Here is a 15,501-nt window from a genome sequence, read left to right on the forward strand (position 1 = left end):
CTCCTCTAGCACTCATTTCTCCCTGAACTGGCCTTGATGCACAGAAACGCTGGGAAATACACCCCAGGTCACACAGCTTCCAAGTGACAGTATGAAGCCAGGCCCAGAGCCCAAGTGCTCCCTCTGGGCTGTGTAGGATGCTCCTCCACCCCCCTGGACCTTGGAAAAGCCTGAGACTGAAGGCCAGGCAGGAAAGGACAATGGGGTCTCCCTGCTGGGACAGGGGAACTGAGGTGAAAATAAAAACGGAAAGCCACATTTGAAGCAGACGCAGAATAAGCTTTCAAAGCTAAAAATGTTGCTAGCACTGGCCCGACAACTCCTCCGCTGCTCTGTTCCTGTTGGAGCAGGAATGTACTCTACCTCGGCCAGTAGCTCAGTCCCACACAGAGTCGGGCCAGAAGAGCCATGCAGCAAGGATACGGTCAGGAGTGCCAGCAACCCCACCTGCCAAACGCCCTTTCTCTAAGCCTCCTGGCCTCAGCTGCCTATACCAAACACTGGTTCCCACAGACAGGTGTCCACCTGTGGAATCTGTATGGCTTTGCTCAAGGCAGAGCACTGTCCAAGGCTGGTACAACTCATGCCCAGCCTTGACTGCAAAGGAAGCCATGCCCCCACATGCCCCACCCTTCTCCACTGCCCTAGCTGATGCTAATGGGAGCACTCCTGGATTTTCTCAGCACCTCTTCCCAGGCCTTCCTCAGCCCATGCTCACACACATGCTCACACACATGCTCACTTGGGCGCTGTCCAACAGGCAGTCTTCTCTATCGTAGAGGTCTCCCAGGGCCGGCCCACTAATTGCTCAGAAGCATATCCAGCAATGCTGACAGCCCTGTAGACTTGAGGCCATCTCTCCCCTGCTCCCTGGACCCACACAACATCCACACTTCTGAATCCCACACATCTGCGGGCTCCCCAGATCACCACCCTGCCCATTTCTATTCCTCCCCATAGTGACCACCATCAGCCCCACCTGGGACGAGTGCCGATAGCTTGAGCTCACACCCAGCTAAGCAGGGCTGAGGCTGTGCTGCCACCCTAGGAAGGGACACCAAAGGCAGTGATTGCAAGATGGCCTATCTGAGGAGGCACGCTGCAGCTGGATGTCTGGCAGGGTCCAAACGCAGAGGAGAGACGAGCAGGTCACATCCATGAAGGTCAGAAGTGCTGGCTGACTGTGGCCTCCTGGTCCCACACACTTTCTTTAGGATGTGATAGTCCAACTCCCACACACACCATGGGTCTAGGAGTGGGGACCCAGACCACAGTCTATTTCACTACTGGGTTCCATCCCTTCCCAGTCTTGGCTCCCCCAGCTCTAAGAAGGGAACAAACTGCTCCTTCCCAAGACTGCTGTTGCTAAGACGAACGAGCTAATTAAAGTCTGGAAAGGTTTCTTGAAGACTTAAAAAGAGGTGATTGAGCATGCAAATCAGGAGCAATTACTGCCCCTCCTCCAGGTAGGCAGCCTGGGATGTTGCTACAGGGCAACTCTCTGCTCTGGAGCAATAGGCCCTGGCAGAGGGCTCAGCTATGGAGTGCTGAGCTTCCCCTGACCCTCAGGTCCTCCCTCTCTTCTCACACCTCTGTTGCTTAGCACCTGGTGTGTGCGCTTTACCGTTTATTGAGCACCAACTGTGTGCACCGTCTTCTCTACACAAAGTAATGTCCAGAAGGATTAATTTTCAGAAGCGCCCTTTGACCTATCAGAAAATGAAGGAAAGGGTACCACACAGAGAGGAGTGAACCTGACCCTCAGCTCATGACCTCACTCACCCCCCTGCCAGGCTCGGGGGAGGCTCACTGCACCAGTGCCATACTCCATAGTCTCTCCTGCTGGTTTAGTTTGTGGAGGTGAAGCTGACTCAGCAGCCACATTCAGGCGATGATAGGAAATTAAAATCCCCAAGTCTGCAGGAGTGTCTTGGGCATCAGGACAGAGGCCCCCCGCAAAGTGTCTGCCCTGAATCTGGAGGCTGTGCCTCACCCCAGGCCAGCAGTGCTCATGGGAAGAACGGGGTCCTCAGGGTGATCTCAGCACAAGACACCCTAGAAACCCAGTGTCTGACTTACCAAGTAACCCCCAGCCCCAACTTCCTCACCTGATTTACCTCACCTAGGGGCCCACAGCTTTGCTCTCCTGAAATGCGTAGGTAAGCCTCACTACTGGCTGGTGCCCTGACTGCTCCGAAGGGCCCTGAATGCCCATAACCTTGGCCTTAGTAGACTATGAGACACCTTCTTGCCCCCATGCTGATCCCTAAGCCTTGTCCATTAATTCAGGAAACCCTTAGCAGACCCACACGGCTGCAGAAGCAAAGGCAGCCTCCAGGAGATGGAAGAAGGAAAGGAACCACACTGCTCACCTCTCTGGGGCCTCACTCCAGGCTCACAGCTCGCCAGCAGGACTCCTGCAGAGAAACAGCAGGGAGGAGGTGAGCAGACATCCAGACAGACGTGTCCTGTAGTCAGCCTCATCCAAGCCTCTGCTCAGTCTAGACTTCCTCTGCCCCAGGGGCAGGAGAGGCTGCCCAAAGATGCCCAGCCTGTTTCACAGAGTGAAACCAGAGTCAGGTCAGAGCAGCTGGTGACTGAGATCTAGGGCTTGCTTTGGCCAGCCCAGGCTCCGCATGTGCTCTGAGATATGTGAAGCAGACCACCGCATCCCACTGTACCCTAATACCCCACCCTGACTATACACAGGAGCAAGAACAGTTGTCTGGTGGCTGGACACAAAGGGCTGGGCCTCACAGTCACTTGCAAGGCCAGATGTGGGCCATGGTCCAGCAGGGCCCAGGAGAACTGAGAAGAATGGAGAATCAAGACCCACATATGCCTGGTACCCTGACCCAGCCCAATTCACCTATGTCACTGGCTCACCCTGTGACTCTGGGATGGCCCTTTATCCCTCAATCAGTAGTTACCAGCAGGTACATCCATCACCAGGGGGCAAACACAGCTTACTGCCACCCTCAGTTTCTGAGCAATGGGTCCTGGGTGGGCTTGAGACTGCATTTCAAGCAGGACCCCCTGGGAAATGGTACTGCCATTCAGGGTCCTATTTTGAAAACTTTTGGATTTGAACCTTTATCTAACCTGCAAAATATATAGTCTGATCTCAAGAAGTTCATAGCCTGAGGGTGCACACACACACACACACACACACACACACACACACACACGCTCATAGCAGCCATGGGGGTGAGATGGGGTTGCTTTCCAAACACAGATTTGACAGTTGAGAGCTCTGGGCTGGTGCAGTCCTAGAAGACTTCCAAGAGGAGGTAAAAATTTAAATTTCCAAACACAGGTGATGCACACCTTTAATCCCAGCACTCAGGAGGCAGAGACAGGCAGATCTGAGTTCGAGGCCAGCCTGGTCTACAGAGTGAGTTCCAAGACATCCAAAGCTACACAGAGAAAGAAATCCTGCTTCAAACAACAACAACAAAAATCTAAATTTCTATCACTGCATAGTATTGTTTTATTATTTAAGTACAATAGACAAATTCCTGTTCCAGGCCACTTCTCAGAGGTACTGAGTGCCCTCTGGGGTCCACGTGAACCTGTAGAGAGGTGCATATGCAGGGTCTACACAGGGTGCACCGGATCCTGTGTTCTTCCACAAATGTCCTCACAGAGTACCAACTGTTGCTTGTGCTCACTGAGTGCCTACGTGTACACCAGATGGCAGGCCAAGAGAGCCATGTGTTAACCCCACTGGTCCTCATTGACATGGGGACACTCAGCCCATCATTCTCTGGAGCAGTGGGTTCTCAACCTGTACACTGCAAGCCCTTTGGAGGTTGCATACCAGACATGTGAATATCAGATATTTACATTATGATTCTTAACAGTAGCAAAATTACAGTTATGAAGTAGCAATGAAAGTAATTTTATGGTTGAGAGTCACTGCAACATAAGGAACTGTATTAAAGGGTTGCAGCATTAAGAAGATTGAGAACCACTGCTCTTGAGGATACCGGGGTGTTGAATGGTGAGCTGCCCAAGGGCTCCTAGTTAGAGAGCACCCAGAGTCTGGAGCCTGGAAGTGCCATACGAGCTATACTGTGCTCCTCCACAAGGGGGCACACCCTCTCCAGATGACTAGGAGCCCCAAAGAAGTTTGCCTGGAGGGTTCCAACTCTGTTTCAAACATTACCTACTGGGTGGTGGGAATTCTGCTTCCTTGTGTAATGCACTTCATTAGGCACATTCCCTAAGAGTAGGTCAAAGCATATACCCACTCCAGATTTTTCTAATTGTTGCCAAATGCCCTCCAAACACGTATTTTGGCTGACATGTTATTTAATTCCCCATGACAGCTTTTACTCAAGATTAGTTCCAGCCAGGTTCACGTCTTTAATCCCAGCACTTGGGAGGAAGAGGCAGGTAGATCTCTGTGAGTTCAAGGCCAGCCTGGTCTATACAGTGAGTTCCAGAACAGCCCTGGCTACACAGGGAGAGTCTTAGTCACTGAGATCTAGTGGCATCTGAGGTGACATCTCCTTTTTGCAGAAAGAAAAAAAAAAATCAAAAGCCTAAGAATCAGAGAGATTAAGCCCAAGGTCCAGTCTAGCACAGTATCATGGCAGGAAGTGTTAGCTGGAGGAAAAGAGGGAGGGAGGAAGGGAGGGAGGGAGGGAGGGAGGGAGGGAGGGAGGGAGGGAGGGAGGGAAAAGATGCTCAGCTCTCAGCTCTTTCTGTCTTCAGTGCCGTCCTGACTAGTATATCGAAGCGCTCTCGGGAGCCAGGCTCCGATCCCCTCCACTCCACAAGATGATCATAACAGATGTTCAGAAAGCCGTTTGGTCAGACCAATGGTCATGCTCTATGCCCTGGTCCGCAAGATTTGGACGGTATCCGATGAGCTGATGGCTTCTCCCACATGTAGACACTTATCTCTGGCCTCCCAGGACTACTCTCCTCTGGTCACTCTCACTCCAAACATCAGAGGTCAGTGTTCACAGGCCCTCTTCCCTCTCCTGACCCCTCACTCCTTGGTTGGTTTTCTCGGGTCTGGGATTTTGACACAGTTGCCTCTGGCTCCCTCGTGCTAGCCCCGGTCTCCTGAGCACAGCTACAGAACTAGAAGCCGATTTGTCATTGCCCTCCTAGAAGCCCCGTCCAACACAGAACTTCATTTTTAACCCTAAAGTACATCTCCCTCCATCTTGACTCCTCTTTACCCCACACCCACACCCAAACCATCACCAGCCACTGACATTGTTCCTAAAACACATCCAGTCCCTGAGGACTCAGCTCCCACTCTGTCCCACTCTGCTCTCACCCTGCTGGAATTGGGCAACTCTTATGGACAACAATTCAAAGCCCACGGCAGACTCAGGACATGCTGCGGCTGCCTGTATCAGCAACCCATCATAACGCCTTCAGGGCTTGCCCCACTCTCAGAACCCCCTTCCAATCACTGTGGCCTCTGGCCATTGTTAGGTGGGCTAGCCTCAGGCTGTAGACATCTTACTCCTGGTGCAAAGCTCCTCCCTCCCCTCAGCCCGCAAGTATAGTGCCTGGGCATACTAACCACTCACCTTCACACCTTCACAGCATTTATATTGCACCTGTCCTTGCCCTGCTTGGGTATGTGTGTCCCTGTCCCTTGTCTGTCTCTTTCTCAATGCAGACCACAGATACCTTGTTCGCCTCTGAACTTCTGTGTGAACTGTGTGCTGCCAAGTGAATCCTCAGAAACTTGTTTGTTGAGTGAATAAATAAATTAGTGGAGCCAGCTATCAGCGACTTAACTCTCTGAAGGAAAAGTCTCCCGTGGGAAGCAGGAAGGCACCCTCATCAGGGCAGGACCCCGAGCACAGGCTGTTCTGTGACAGTGGGGGACTGACAGGTACCAGTGGGGCTTGCAGCATCTCTGGGATGCCACGCTCAGCAGCCCCAACCAAGGGGCACGTGGGGCTTTCACACCTGCCAACCCACCCCACTCGGGAGGGAGCCCTGGGGCAGCCAGCAGCTGAGAGAGGCTGGCAGGGGGCCAGCATGCCTGCCAACAGCTGGCGCTGCTGCCAGGCAGCCGGGTAATCGTGTTAGCCAGCGGAAATTGGTCCAGGGAGTTTTTTTCCTTCGCCTCCCATTTTCCTTCTCTTCCCTTCCCCCTTGGAGCTGCAAGACTCATAAGATTGATCTTCGCCTGAAACGGAGGAGATAACTCGATATAATGAACTCCACTGTCCCTCTTGCTGTTTGGAGCTTTTAAAAAATTTAACAGGGTTGGGGACAAAGGGGGAAACACTGTTCTCAGGGGCTCTCTGAAAGCCCCCAGCCCTGCTCTAGGCCCCTCCCCCAACCTGGCTTCTGCCTCCTTTCCCTCCCTGCTCCCCTGGGATGCCTTCATGGAACAAGGTTAAAAATATCCCCTTTCTCTTGCAGGTTTGAAACATAATTTTGGTGAGGTCAGGACTGGGCCCACCAATGGTCCTGCTTCCCACAGCCCCCAGCTCATGGCTGGCTCCACTCCCCAGGGTCACCAGCCTGCCTGGGGTGTGTGTGTGACAAGTTGGCTCAGTCCATTGCTCTTCAGCAGGCCAACCACCCACTGGGGTTCTGGCAGCTGTGTGGCTTTTGTTCCTGCAAACAGCTCTTTAAAGAGCTGCCTAATGACACAAAGGAGCCTGGCTCACTGCACCCGGGCACCGTGCACACCTCACTGGGCAGCTCTCAGTCCTACCTCTTTTTGCTTGGTGTCCTACTCAGTTTCACATAGCTGTTTAGTGAGCATCTACTCTGTGCCAAGCACTAGGCTGGAGGCTGAGACCACCAAACCCTGAGTCTCCTGACCTAAAGAACCTTATAAAGCCTGGTGACAGAGGCAATCATCTGTCAGTGGTCATACAGGTAGAGAACATATTGGAAAGAGCTTTACGGGAAAGGCCAGGGAGCCCCCAGGGTATGGCAGCGATCAAGGAAGGCCTTCCGTAGAAAGTGTCCTTCTAGTGAGAGCCAAAGGACAATGAGACTACCAGGCCGGAAAGGAGCAAGGATGTTATGGGGAGCATGCTACTAAATGGGGTCCCTCATCTGGTGTTCTCGGCCAGCAGAAAGAGACCAGATCCACAATCTACTTAGCACCCAAGGCCCACGTGCTCTCTGTGTAGACCTCGTTAAACCCTGTGCACCTTTCAAGACACAGCTCCATGCTTGCTTGGTAGCCCTTAGCTCCAAGGATATCTCAGGTTTCCAATTCTCTGCCCTTGGACCAGCTTGATCTTTGGCCCCCTCAGATCAAAAATACAGGAAAAGCAAAGGGATGTGGGCCTAGGGAAAAAAATAACCCAAATCTCCTTCCAAGACATTCCCTGCAACCCCACAAGCAGCAGCAGGTCTGGCCACCCAGGAAGGTCTGGCCTGTTCTCTCCCTAGGGCCTCCTGCTGGCAGGAAGAAACCAGTCTGACCTTGCAGTCTGAAGGCAAGTACCTTCCCACCCCAGCTTCCCGGTGCAGCCTCCTGGGGACAGGCATCAGGGAGGCCCGAAGGTACAGGAAGCTCAGGCTACTCTGCTTCCAGAAGCAGGCACTTGGGCCTCCATGCAGACCTGAAAAATTTACCAAGACCTCAGCAGAATCAGAGGCCATAGGGGCTCCAAGGAGCCCTGGGTTCAGAGGAAGGAAGCTGGCTGGTGAGGCAGAGACAGGGAGAGGTTTGGGCCCTAAATCAGGCAGAAGGGGCTGTGGTACAGGGGTGACTGACTGGTCCAAGGAGAAGGTTTGCTCCAGCTAGCCAACCTTGCTGAAGCCCCCATGCCAGCCCGGAGAGGCCAAAGGTGCTGCAAGCATGAGGGGGCTGGACATACTTTTAGAAGCCTCTGAACTGGGAGCAGACCCAGCCCTGCCCACAACAGCCTTCTACAGCCGATGTGCAAAGAGGCAGACAGTAAGCCTTACAGAGTGCTGTGGGGGGAGGGGCTCCCTGCCCTCCCGGAGCCTCTCTGAGATAGGCAGCTACAGCCCCCTTTACAGAGGAATAAACTGAGATCCGAGTCAGAAGAACGTCCCGAAGAGCCATGTTAGCTCATGGTGGGCATAGAACAGAACCTAGGCCTGTGTGAACATAAAACTGCTAACCACAGTAGCCAAGCAGGACAGAGAGGCCACATGGCTCCCAGCCAGAAACCCTGCAAATTCCAAACTTGTATTTAGCCCACCAGCTATGACGAGGTCACAGCATAGTCGAGGAAAACTAATTCCAAAGGATGACATGCTGTTGAAAGAGATGAGGACTTGAAGGTTTAGACTTTGGCAGAGATTGGAGTAAAGTTGGTCACCAGAGAACAAGGAACTGTCTTGGTGTTAAGTGTGGCCAGCCCTGGCACTCCCCCCATAAGGAGTTCCTTGCTGCCAGCTCATTCTCTGAACCCCATGGGTTCACAAAGGAGCCTAGGGCATGGGAATGAACTACAGGAAGCCCTTCAGAGGTACATGAGTAGGGCCAGAGCTTCCCTTGCCTATAGAAAAGAGAGAACCCACGGGAAGGTAAGAGACACGAGTGAGCCTTTAAGCTGGCCAGAGGGAACACCACAGAGCTTCCTGCACCAGCACATCCCCTAACTAGAAGGCTCCTGAAGAAGAGTCGTGGTTTGCTTTCTCCCTAAGCTCCTCCCCTCCCCTAAGCTCCTCCCCTCCCTCATAAGCTCCTCCCCTCCCCTAAGCTCCTCCCCTCCCTCATAAGCTCCTCCCCTCCCTCATAAGCTCCTCCCCTCTCTCCTTCTGCCCTCCATCATCCATCTCCAGCTCACCTTTGGCACATCTGCCCACCTGTACCAGGAGCAAGCACCTAGAGTCCCTTGGAGAGAGGGACAGAAGACACTGCCATATCCTGTGTATAAGCAGGTGTGTAACTCCCACCCCAGGAGGTGCAGGACAGGAAGAGGGCCTGACTTAGGAGCAAGGGGAATTAGGGCTCAGCCTTCCTAGTCTGTGGCCCCTAGTCTGTGCCCTGTGTGCCTCTCTCAAGGATGAGTAAGGTCCGAAGAGTTCAGACCGAGGTTCCTGGAGAGCCTGCATGCAACAGAATTGGGGAACAGCTTTGCTGCTCTCTCCTCTGAGAACCTTTCCACAGGCAAATTATAGTTCGATATAAAAGCAGAGGTAAAGACAGGGAGTCTTTAGGTGGCTGAGGATTTAGTCCCACTTTAACAAGCTATTAGGAGGACAGCTGAAGGAAGGGGAGAGGCTGAGGTCTGTTGCCACAGAAGTGAGAAGCTAAGCGCCAGCTCCCCTGGCAGGGAGGAGGATTAGGTGAGACAGCTGGGTGGACACCAGGGGTCTGGAGGACTGCTGCTGGGAGCCAGGTCTGGAGTCCCCCCAGCTGGGCACATAGTAAGGGTTCTAATAGATTTGTCCAGTGAATGCTAAGAATCCTGGGAGCAACCAAGTAGTCCCACTCACCTACCAAACTATACAGCCAACAGGAAAGTATTTCTGAGCTCCTGCTTTGTGGTCCCAGTGCTCTGGGTTCCATTGGACCCACAGGTGAGAGAGGATCTTGCCCTCCGCGAACCTCTGAAGAAAGTCATCTGTGCAAAGCCTGGTCCAGCGCCTCCCCAGGGAGGCTATGACACTTGCTGGATACCAGGTGCCTCTAGACACTGGGACCTCCCCAAGCAGAGCTTTGGAATCAAGCAAGTGTCAGTCTGAACCCTGAGCCTTCTTTCCCAGCCAGTCCCCAGCCTCAGGCCACTCCCCCGGCTCGCTGAGATTGCTAGTCCTGGCTTGCTTTCTGAGTTACTTCATAGTTAGCATTGATTGAGTGCTTCGCTAGTATGATCTCATTAACAAACACAACTGCGAAGTCAGTGCTGTGTAGACCCTTTTCAGAGGGGGGAATCAAGACAGAGGCTTCACGCCTCGAGCAAGGTCAAGCACACAGAGCTGCTAAATGTTGCAGCCAGGATACATAGCTACACAGCTGCTGCACAGCTGGACAGCTGCTCTGGATCCTACAACCAATGCATCATAGTTGGGCCAAGCCTTCCTGCCTTCTAGATGTCCCACCAATATCCAGTCCCGCTGACATGCACCCCACGGAGCTGGTCATCAGTGGGAGACCTCCCCCCAAGGGTGGGGGAGGAGAGACACACACACCAGGACCCTGCTATGAGCCAGCCTAAATACCAGACATCTCATAGACAGGAATCTGGACCAACTTGAAGGGTCCTGAAGCTCAAAAATTATCAAGTGGCTTTCCAGTGTCACCTAGTTGCCATACTCAATGTGCATCTAGCAGGGCTTGGGCAGTGGTAGGGGTGGGATGGGAAATGTTTATAAATGGAGGTTAGTATATGGTCACTGATGGCCCTGGGGCCACCTGGAAAGGGTATAGAGCACCTGCACCTAAAGGAACAAGAGAGTATAAGAACAGGGGAGATGATAAGTCTGTCAGTCAATCAATAAACATTGCCTAGAACCTTCTATAAGTACATGTGAACCAAGAGTGTCTTCGAGTTTGCTGCTTGGAGGCCACCGTTACCCTAGCCCATGCTATAAGCAACTCTTACTTTCTTCCTATCTGATTTCTGCTCAGCTATTTATTTTAAGTTGAAAGGCAGTATTGCCGCCGCTTCCAAGAAGCCATCCCTGATTGTCCTCATCCTCCTCTTTATCTGTGATCTGAGTGGGGGTGCACCTGAGAGGCAGACCTACCCCCACACCACTGAGGTAAAGAGTGGTCAGGTACAGAAGCACTCCTGTGGGGGAGGGGGAACCCTCCCTGGAAAATAACAGGCCCCTGCCCCGCACGAGCTCAGGTGGGAGCTGGCTGTACCTGCTGGCAACAGAGCTAACGTGATGGATGGTACCATTCAGGAAGAAATAAATCCCGAGGCTCGTGTGCCAGGTGAGCTGGTGGGTGTATCCATCTTAGAGATGCTTAATGAATGTGCTGGCTGCAGCAGACAACAGCGCATACATCTGCCTCCCACCCCCTAATGTCTCAGGCCCCAGGGTGCACCCCAGGCTTATCCCCTTCTCCAGGTCTTCATAGACTCAGGCATGGCAGGTGCTGAAGGGGCCCAGTGATTGGCTGGTACGGACCAAAGCCCCCATCGCATAGGTGGTAAAACTGAAGCCAGAGGGGGTGCAGATTTACCCAAAGACACCCTGGGAAGCAGACGCCGAAGCCAGGCACCAGCCTCAGCCTCGTGATCCTGCCCTCAGAGCACTCTAAACAAGTGGTTCTCAACCTGTGGGTTGCAACCCCTTTGGGGGTCAAATGACCCTTTCACAGGGGTCACATAAAGCCATTGGAAAGCACGGATAGTTACATGATGATTCATGATAATAACAAAATTACAGTGATGAAGTAGCAATGACATACGTCCATAGTCGGGGTCACCACAACATGAGGGGCTGTATTAAAGGGTGGCAGCATCAGGGAGGTTGAGAACCGCTGCTCTAAACCTTCCCTTGCCCAAACTTCCTGACACTCCAAGAAGAAACCCTGACTGTCCTATCTCCTGGCCCAGGTCTGATCTTCCTCAGCACCAACCCCAGACCCCCATGTTCCCTTGCTCCCTCACCAGGCCAGTACAACCCATGTGTCCTGTTCTATCCATACCTTAACAGCCAAGCATCAGCAGGCACCAGGGCTTGGCATGGCCTGAGACTCACTTCCAGGTTTCCCCACCTGAGCTGATCCCTCTTCTGCCTTGCCCAATGCTCTGTCCTGCTTCAGAAGTAGGGCTCGGTGTCTGGCCTTGCTTGCATGGAATGCTGGCCAGCTCCCAGTCCTCAGAACAGATCCCTCAATCAAATTAAGGTGACAATGACCTGCCATGAGCAGACTGGGGGGGGGGTCTGAAGGAGAGAGTGGAGAAGGCCAAAACCTGAAGATCTACCAAATGTCAATCCAGAACTTCCCCGGCAACCCTCCCAGGGACTCCACGCACTGTCACCATGCCTAAAATGTCACCATTAAAAGGAAACATAGTTTCACTCAGAGTTCAGAGGCATTAAAGTCTCTCAACAAAGTGTGGCTATCCCAGAGAGAAATGTGCCCTCAGTTATTGCCACCACCATACATCAGCAGAGGGAGAAAGTGACACTGCAGTCACTGTCAGACTCCAGGGGCAAGTGTCTAGCCAAAGGCTAAAGCCAGTGAGAGGCAGAGACAGATTTTAGCTCAGGTGCTCCTTCCTCTGGTGTGACTCTAGACAGTGGGTCTGGTGCTGCCCAGAGAAGTGACATGGGCCAGTAGCCACACCTATGGGGGGACTGCAAGACCTTGGGTGGGTTTTTCTGTTCCCCAAGGTGTAAAATCCTCCTGAGTACAGGCTCTGGGAGATCTTCCTAAGGAGGTCATGTTCTTCACACAACATCACCCTCCGAGCAAGCCACACCTCCCACACTTCTTCCATAGGCTGCCAGAATTTCCCAACGAGCAAAGAAACTGTCTTTAGAGTCAGGTGATAACCCAAATTCATGTCCCGAGCCTCTCTGAGACTCAGTTTCCCCCTCTGTTACATGAGAGAGAAATCCACTTTACAGTATCCCTGTGGCAGAGGAGCCGGCGTGAGTCCGTCTGCCTGTGGGTATGACCAACCTACTGAAGTCCTGAAACCCTCAGGAAAACCTGGAAACAGGAAGTGTTCGCCACCAGGGGGAAGATCTGTACGGGGAGCAGGAGCCAGGAAGCACAAGCAGAAGCTAGAGAAGAGCTACTCAGTGCTACTCCAGGAAGCTTCTTGGCTCCCACCCAGCCCACTCCTGGGAAGGAGTCTAAGCCCAGTCTCAGCTACTGGCCCCAACCAGGCTGCTCTGAAGCCTTTGTTGCAATGTGGCTCCGGAGAGCACCCAGAAGCAACAGCCCTGTCCTGTTACACCTCACTGGAACCTGTTCCTGATTCTCTGAGCAATCTCCCACACCTAGCCTCACGCTCCATTTGAGAATCTGGAGAGACTCAGGCTGGGTTGACAGCTGGCCCAGGGTCTCAGCAGCCCAGTAGGGCCTGAAACAGAGGACTCTGACACCTGATCTTATTTCCCCCAAGATACATTTAGGAAGGACCTATGTGGGCCAGGCCTATGGTCCCCTCTTAGGAGCATGCTTCTTTCCCTAGTCCTACAGTGCTGAGTGAACCTCTACTGTTGCCTGAAAAGGCTGCTTCTGAACCGCTCTGAGGACCTGCCATTGACCATCTAATAGCCCAGACTACTGAAAAATGGAGCAGACTCCTGGTCATTTATTAGATTGGCCATCTTGGTAGACAGTCATCTTCTCTTGACTAATGAACTTTGGCTGGCTGGGAGCCTCAGGGCTGTGGAAGCCCACAAGATAGCCAGCTTCAGAATGGATAAGAGTAACATGATTTAGGAATAAGTATTTCTACAGAGTCTCCTCTTGGAGCAGGACCACTATTTCCATGCAGTCTTCCCAACAGCCCAGGTGAGGATGGAAACATGTCCACTCTACAGAGAGAATGAGCCCCATTGGTCCAGGCACATGCCTACATTGGATCTGAACCAATATGCTCGACTTTGATGCTGTGTGTTTTCCTTTGCTGCCCTCCCCATCTTCTCCACTGCTGGGAGACACAACCAGAACTGCCCTGGAGAGAGAGAGGAGTGAAGAGGAGAGAAAGGAGAGAGAGAGAGAGAGAGAGAGAGAGAGAGAGAGAGAGAGAGAGAGAGAGAGAGAGAGAGAGAGAGAGAGAGAGAGAGAGAGCCCAGTGCCCCAGATGCCTTCTGGAATAACCTTGCCGACTCAGTCTGATCCCAGGGTGGGGCTGCCTTCCTCTGGGGCTGCCTCCCTCTCCCTATCTCTCCCACTCACACTAGCAAATGAGTAAGAAGAATAGAATTACAGTTTGGCTACACAAGACACAGAATTAGCAGGATTAAATATAAATAGCTATTAAAAGTGCCTTATAATTAAATTCATTTTCCAGTTATTTGTTTTACACACACACACACCCGCCCACACGTGTGCACGCACACATGAGCTTGCGTCCCCAGCTCTACACAGAGCGGGTGTCGAGGCCCCCGGATGATACCCAGCCTCCTCCCACTGTTACCTCTTCCTTGGAACTCTGAGCTTCCTTTGTCTCTCCCCTCCCTGGCCCTCTTCTGATCCTCCCCCCCCTCCCCTGCAAGCCTTCCCAGAAGAACGAATGCCAGAAATTACTGCTACAGCTAATTCCCATGTGCTGAGCTAGACACTTGACACCCATCACCCCTTTTATTCTGCCCAAAGATGTTTTGTCACTCGATAAATACTTGGTTGAGGGCCAAGTGCTTAATATTATTTAATCCCCACAATGCCGCTCATCCCTCCATTAAGCCAGTACTAGTTGAGCATCTACTACATGCCAAGGTTTGGTAAATGATAGGAATACTTTGGCTTGCAGGATTCCCCTTCTCTTCCCTTAAGAATCCCACTCTATAGAAAGCAGAGAATCAGATATGGGACCATTCAAGAAGTTTGGGGCTGCAGGAAGGTCAAGCCCCAAACCTGGGAAGGGTCACTTCCATTCAAGAGCCAAGTGGAAGGAGGCCAGACAGGTCAGGGAAATCCCAGAAGGTACATGCTGGGGTGGAGTCTTAAGGCCTGTGAGTATCTGGCCTGACCATGTCCCTTCTTGCTCTATGTTTAGGGAAGGGACTAGAGTGGGCATGTCATCAGGGATGCTAGATTGACCTGTCCTAAACTGGATACACTCTCTGCATGATATACTATGTCTCTGAGTGACCCTGGAGAGCCTTCCCTTGTCTAGTTGGCGTTATGGAGTTAGCACTTGAATGGAACTTTGCACGGATACGAAGCTCAAGATCAGTGGCCTCCTTCACCATCACCAGTTAGGACCCCTGCAGGGTAGCATCGAATGTGAGAGGACATGGAGTGCTGTAAAATCACACACAGGGAAAAGAGACAAGGCCCGTGATGGTGGGGACACCCTGTAAGGGCAACAAAAAGCCTTGAAGTTGGATAGGGAGGATTTCGAGTCGCCGGCACCTCGGCTTCTCCATCAGCTTCTTGTGCTCTGATGACTTAGCGTGATCTTCAGACTCTCCCCATGGGCTGCAGGAAGGTCAAGCCCCAAACCTGGGAAGGGTCACTTCCAATGTATTATTATTTGAATACAGCCATTCCATCTAACCTGCCACACAGCATCCTAGGCCCTGGCAGAGGTGAGGGAAGAAAATCACCTTCCTAGGGGTTGGGGGAATATAGTCAGATGGCAATGCACACAAGACAATGCCAAGGTAAAGGTCTGGTCTTCAGAAGTAACCATCAAACTACCAGCACACTCTGAGTGTGCAGAGTACCCAGCTCTGTCATGTCATCCAGAGAGGTCAGCTATTCCCTGGCCAGGGTCACAAAGCCTGCAGGGAGGAGATCAGAAGATAGAGCACAGATCTATGTGTCCCTGGGAAATCACTGGCCCTGGCTGTCTCAGCTTCCATCTTTCTCCTGTTACTCCCACAGCAGGCTGCCCACCCTGCTGACTTCCCACCTCTCTGCCATCTCCAGAA

General features: G+C 52.5%; 1 protein-coding gene across 10 annotated transcripts in view; it reads right to left on the minus strand.

Annotated features, from left to right (window-relative positions):
• The window catches only part of Lingo1 (leucine rich repeat and Ig domain containing 1), a 177,851-nt gene that overhangs the window by 103,469 nt on the left and 58,881 nt on the right, over window positions 1–15,501 (minus strand). For 6 of the 10 annotated variants that reach the window (XM_030244329.1, NM_001361120.1, NM_001361115.1 and 3 more), the window contains one exon: window positions 2,373–2,417. The exons of the other annotated variants lie outside the window; for them this stretch is intronic. The gene's annotated coding sequence lies outside the window, so the exon portion shown is untranslated. The remainder of the gene's footprint in view (window positions 1–2,372; window positions 2,418–15,501) is intronic. 10 annotated transcript variants of the gene reach the window in all.

The sequence above is a fragment of the Mus musculus genome, chromosome 9, assembly GCF_000001635.26.
Source record: "Mus musculus strain C57BL/6J chromosome 9, GRCm38.p6 C57BL/6J".
NCBI classification, from domain to species: Eukaryota; Metazoa; Chordata; class Mammalia; order Rodentia; family Muridae; genus Mus; species Mus musculus.